This window comes from Alligator sinensis, unplaced genomic scaffold (genome assembly GCF_000455745.1).
Source record: "Alligator sinensis unplaced genomic scaffold, ASM45574v1 scaffold386_1, whole genome shotgun sequence".
Lineage (NCBI taxonomy): Eukaryota > Metazoa > Chordata > Crocodylia > Alligatoridae > Alligator > Alligator sinensis.
The window spans coordinates 1,602,435-1,608,639 of record NW_005841996.1 but is presented as its reverse complement, the minus strand read 5'-3'; the positions used below and the strand labels follow the sequence as shown (position 1 = coordinate 1,608,639).

Genomic DNA, 6,205 nt, shown 5'->3' with positions numbered 1-6,205 from the left:
CTCCTGCCTTAACCCCGCCCAGCCCCTCTAACAATTCCCTAACTAGTCATCCCTGACCCTAGGCATGGCGGTGCCTAACCTGGGTCCATCCACAATTCTAGTGGGAGAGATGTCCCAGTCCCTATTCAGGAACATGGAGGCAGAGAATTTGTTAAAGAGGTCAGCTTTTTCATTTGCCGCAATCACCAGATTGCCAAGCCTATCCTGTAGGGGCCCCACATTATCCAGTGCCTTCTTCTTACTTCCTGTGTATTTGAAAAAGGACTTTTTAGTATCCTTAATTCTGGTTGCTAGCCCTAGCTCCATCTCTGCCTCAGCCTTCCTAACAGCCTCCCAAGAAGTTTAATCCTTATTGGTCATACCTCTTTGCTTCCACTGTTTGTATGCCTCCTTTTTTGCCCTCATGCATTCCTGGATGCCTTTGCCAAGCCATGGGGGCTTTTTAGCACTCCTGCCCCACTTGGTGTTCATTGGGACTGACTCCCTTTGAGCTCGGAGGATCATCTCCTTGACAAACAACCACCCATCTTGGACTCCCATGTCATTGAAGCTCTGAGACCCCAATGCCTCTCCTACTAACCTTCTTAGCTTACAGAAGTTAGCCCTCCTGAAGTCAAGGACCTCTGCCTTGCTGCTTGCTTTTACCACCCTGTGCTGGATAGTAAATTCCAGCAGGCGATGATCACTGTTACCCAGGTGGTCGCAGACCCCTCATCAGGTCATCGCCTGTGGCAAGGACCAAGTCCAGCAAGACATTTTTCCTGGTGGGACTATGCACCTCCTGGGTTAGGTGGAGGTCCTGGATCCCGGCTAGGAACCTATGTGAGCAGTCAGACCTGGCTGACTGCTCCTCTCAGCAGATGTCTGAGTAGTTTAGGTCACCCATGACAACCACATCCCTTGAATTTACAGCCTCCGTGAGCTGACCTGAGAATTTCAGGTCCAGCTTGTCCCCCTGGTGAGGCGTTCTATAGTAGACACCTACTATCAAGTCCCTTTCCCCATGCCCCCCTTGCATTCTTACCCAGAGCGCCTCATTTTGCCCCTCCTTTGACCCCATCCTGATCATTGAGGATGTGTATTGCTCTTTGATGTATAGCGCTACACCCCCCGCCCTTCTTTTCCCTGCTCTGTCTCGCCTGTACAGCCTGTATCCCTCAATGTCCACTGCCCAGTCATGGGTAGAATCCCACCAGGTTTCCGTGAGCCCTACTAGGTCTGGGTTTTTGCTAGCTAGCAGGAGGGTGCGTTCCTCCTGCTTATTCCCCATGCTTTGAGCATTTGAGTAGAGGCATTTGAGGCCTCCTGTAGGTGCCCATGCTGCCCCCTTGTTCCTAAGCCTGCCCTGGCCCCTGTCACTTACCTGGGTACTACCTGTGCGTGTCACCTGGCTTGACAGTGAAGTGTCCTCATGTTCCTTTGCGTCCCTGTCCCCCAGTGAACCTAGTTTAAAGCTCGCCATAGGAGATCAGCCAACCTGGAAGAAAAAACAGGCTTAGATTTTGGGGAGAGATGAAGCCCGTCTCAACTGAGCATGTCCTCTGTGTGGAAATGTGGATCATGGTCCAAGAACCCAAGGCCCGCCTGGTAACTCCAGCTCTGAAGCTCTAGGTTGACTTCGCCGATGCTTGTCTCAAAAAGTCTTACCATTGCAAAGGCTAGTTTATCAAAGCAGGGTAAATTAGCCTATGGGATACTCAATGCTTCTGAGGCTAGCCTTCTGGTACCCAAACTCTCTCTCTTAATTGTAGCTATGATATCCCTACACTATCAAAAAGATTAAAGACTGAAAGCAATTCCTTTCTTGTTAAAATGTGATACAGATTTCTACCTACCTTTTTTCTAGAAGCTGAGCAGCATTTCAAAGCTGAAGCAGCATTCCAAAAGGCAAATTATTTTTGCTATGTCCTTATTTAAACTATTTAAATCAAATGAGATATGTTTTACTGGCAGCACTACAAACAGGTCTATATGTAAATGAAGTAGCGCTGATTCTAAGGCAGGAGTCAAAGCTCCTTTTATATTATTGCCATCTTTCTAAGATGCTATTTCTTTTTTCTTCTTTCTTTTTTTGAAACAATGATGAAGTGAAGAAGTGTCCAGTTCATTTCTTGCCACTTTTGTCTCTAGTTTTAGGTAAATAGTTGCCAGCTCTGCAGTGAATAGGAGGTTTGTATGTTTGCCCCAGGTATTCATTAGCCTAAAGCATAGTCACAGGTGTTATTAGGTGGACTAGCTGGAGTAGTGAAGGGGAAGAATGGTCTTGTAGTTAGGATATTGGATAAGGAAGCACTGGGTAAGGGGACTCCCAGAATCTGAGTTTAATACAACATTTGGCCACAGACTTCCTGTGTGATCTTGGACAACCTGTTTAGGGCCAAATCCTATTTCATCTGCAAGATGCCAGCTTCTATTCCAACTCTTAGACATGTGAGTGCAATAGCATAACTGGGACAAGTTCAGGGTGTCACCTGACCCAGGCACCAACTATGAGGGGAGTGCCAGGATCTCCCCTACCAGGAGTTTGCCAGGGCAGACGAAGCCCTGCTGTACCTTTGCCCAGCCCAAGAGCCAGACACTACTTAATGCACCAGTGTATCTGGGAGACAAGGGGGGTAAGTGGGGTAAGCAGAACTGTGCTGCCCTCCCCCACCTCCCACATCTATGGTGGTCAGCATACCCTTACCATCTCTCCCCTTCCCCCACACTCCAGGCACTCAATGATAGGGGTGTGTGAAGTGGGCCGTATTCAATTCAGATGTAGCCTGAATTAGGGACAGTGATTCGATTCGTTGATTCAGATCACTGTCCCTGATTCGATTTGGCTGAATCTGAAGATTCAATGCTGATTTAGAGAATCAGCGATTCAGACATAGACTCAGCTTTAAATGTTTTTTCTACATACCTCGAGGTACCAGGTGCAGCTTGTGAATGCTGTGATGCTGGGGCGCACAGCTGATCCACTCCATTGGGTGAAACATAAGTCACCCATTGCCCCACAGGGTTGGGCCCCTGTTGGCAGAGACACATGCCTTGGGATTTCCCAAGTGCTTCTCTCCATGCATGGAAACCCAGAGTTTCCCTGTTTGTAGAGTCATGCATCCAGACTTGGGACACAACTCTGCAAATGGGGAAACCCTGGGCACATATCTGCAAATGGGAGACCCCAGGTTTCCCTGTTTATGGAGATATGTGCCTGAGGAATCCCAAATGGGGGAACCCAGGCAAATGCTCCTGGGACTTCAGGTGCCATGCACCTGAGGAATAGGAATTCCCAGGGCACTCAAGACTGGGCCCCTGAAGCCTTGGGAGTGCCTGCCCCAGGTGGCTGGAGGGAGTGGGCAGCTCTGGGCTGCCCACACTCTCCTACCTTAAACTGATCAACATGCTGCAAAATAGCAGCACAAATTCATATCATCTGTGGCATGGCCATGAATTTTATGCGCTTGTTGCCCAACAAGGGGCATGGACATCTGGTGGCTTGGCCTTTGTGCTTTTGTGCCTTATGGGGGCACAAAAGCAAAGTCTGTTTACACCTTTAGATGCCAAAATGTCCCCTAGGCATCTGAGCAGTGAAATAAAATTCTCCCCTTGCTCTTTTTGTGTTTCAGTTCTCCAGACTCTAACATGGGGATAATAATTCTCAACCTCACAGATATATTGATTGTGCTCTGACATGATGATTGGGATCAGGCACTTGTAAAAAGAGATATTTGTTTTTATAAAAGAGCTATAATTAAAATACCATTTCCTCACTTTCAAGCAGATTAAACAAGACATTAATTTCACTTTACTTTGTAACAAGGAAGATTCAGAATAAAATGTCTTGATATTAATTCTTGACCTTTTTATAAAAGTCTTATTTAAAAACACTTAAGGTTTTTTTTCCTCTTTTTCCCAGATTGGGAATGAAATGATGACACAGATAATTGAGCAGTTTCACATTCTACCATATGTAGCCGCCTTCTAATCAACAGTGTTGTCCATGTATGAGGCGGATTAGAATATTAAGGATTTAAAGTCAGGATTAGTTATAGAAGCTGTCTTCATCTCAGGAAAAACACTAACAACGTTAAATGCTGATTGAACAAACAGGTTCAAATACTAAAATATACAGTACATTTGCAATGGTATATTCTTTTCCTTCGCTTTATTACCTCATTTCAAACAGTGAATTCTGTATGAATATAGCATCTCAGGTTTGTTTGATGTCTGCTAACATTGTTTCTAGGTAGAGAAAGTGATTTGCTCACTAAACATATATGGGTGCTGGAGACCATTATATTAAAACATGTGAAATTGCACCCCTTGATTGCATCATCCATCTCTACATTTTCTTATTTTGTTGGTCTTTTGAGATATAGTGTGATGTATCAAGAAATATTTAATTTCACTTCCCCTTTTCACACAATTTGAGCTTGTTTTCTTGTTCCAAAGCAAGCAAAACAGCTGGCAGGAATGATGTCTGTGCCACACATAATAAAAGGCCAGAACAAAATTAGAAGAGGATTAGAGACACTTAATAGCCAGTGATTATTGGTATTACAGTACACTAAATCAAAATTTCCCTCCTTCTTTCCTGGCACCCTCCCTCCCCTCAGCCATCTTCCTTTCTGGTGACCCTCCAACCATTTGAAAATACTAAGGGCCAAAATTCCTTGCCTTATGAAAGCAAGAAGTTATCCCTAGCATTTGGATGGTCCAGTGACTATAATTGACTCCTATCCTCCTTCATATAGGATTAGGTTTAGGGTTCTACGGGTGGCCAGTGAAATAATTAGATAGGGCTTTCCCAAACTTACCTGATTGTTTTCATATAAAATGACGGTGGGGCAGGACATCCTGGACCTACTATAAGAATCCATTTAGGGAAACCAAAAGTGATTGGAGGCAATAAAGCATGACTTATGAGGAAAGGCTGAAAGAGCTAGGATTATTTAATCTAAAGAAAAATGTAGGACGATTTGATAATAGTCTTCAAATACCTGAAGAGCAATTATAACGAGGATGGAGATAGACAATTACTTATGACAATGATCTCAAACTGAAGCGGAGAAAAATTAGGTTTGAGATTAGGAAGAACTTTCTCAGTATGGGGGTGGTTATGTGTTTGAACAGCCTACCTAAAGAGGGTGTTGAATCTCCATCTCTGGAAACTTGCATGAACAGTGTAGAACATTGATTCTCAATCAGGTATGAGAGTCCAGAGATTTCAAATAGGAATCCACAGGATTATAAACATTCTGACCTGTTGTGGTTTTTCTGAGTTCTTTGCAAGAGAAGAATAGCTCTATTATTTTTCCTGTAGTCAAAAAATGAGTGAATACAAAGAGCTGGTGTCGCAGGGCACCTGGGTGCTCTGCTCCTAGAGAGTGGAAACTGCCAAGGAGAGAGAGAGCAAGCCCTGGCAGGACATAACGAGCCCAGCTACAGGTTGCCGGGGCAACTAAGGAGAGCCAGCTGCCTGTAGTAGGCAGGGCCCGGCCCTTATAAAGCCCAGGGCCAAGGCCCGGCTGGCAGTTCCCTGCCAGCAGCTGGAGGGGCAGGAGCTAGGAGGCGAGAATCACAGGAACTGCTCTAGCTGGGTGAAGGGTGGCAGCTTGGAGAGGTTTGAGCACCATGGTTCTGCCAGGAGGCTTTATGTTTGAGTTATAGCCAGGAGGCTCGAGTTTATGTTCGGCTTTGATATTACACTGGTGGTTTGGGAGAGGCTATAGGAGTTGGAGGATGCCTCGTAGGGACCCACAGGGGGTGGGGCCCTAGCGCCAGTGAGGGCGTAGTATTCTCAGGGGGAACCCCAGTGGTATGGGAACCCCGGCGCCAGTGAAGGCGTAGCGCCAGTGAGGGCGCAGCTTGCGGGGCGTAGACCCCAGCCCCGGAGAGGGGCGGCTTTGAGAAGCCCCAGCGCGGGCACAGCAAGCCCCAGAGAGGGGGCAGTGTTATAAGGAAGCCCAGGACGGGCACAGCAAGCCCCAGAGAGGGGCAATACTATTAGGAAGCCCAGTGCGGGCGCGGTGAGCCTCTGAAGAAGGGCTAGTGCTGCGACAAACCCCGGAGCAGGGTAGAGTGCTGCGGTTGCCCTGGTGAGAGGGGGTAGTGGCGCGGTGGCCCTGGGAGAAGGGGGTACCGGCGCGGTGGGCCCAAGAATCAGGCGGCGTTGCCGAGAAGTCCCCAGAGGGGGCACAGAGAGGCCCAGACGCGGGGC

General features: G+C 47.1%; 1 protein-coding gene across 1 annotated transcript in view; it reads left to right on the top strand.

The window, feature by feature from the left end:
- Window positions 1-6,205, top strand: part of GABBR2 (gamma-aminobutyric acid type B receptor subunit 2) — a 984,392-nt gene that overhangs the window by 868,827 nt on the left and 109,360 nt on the right.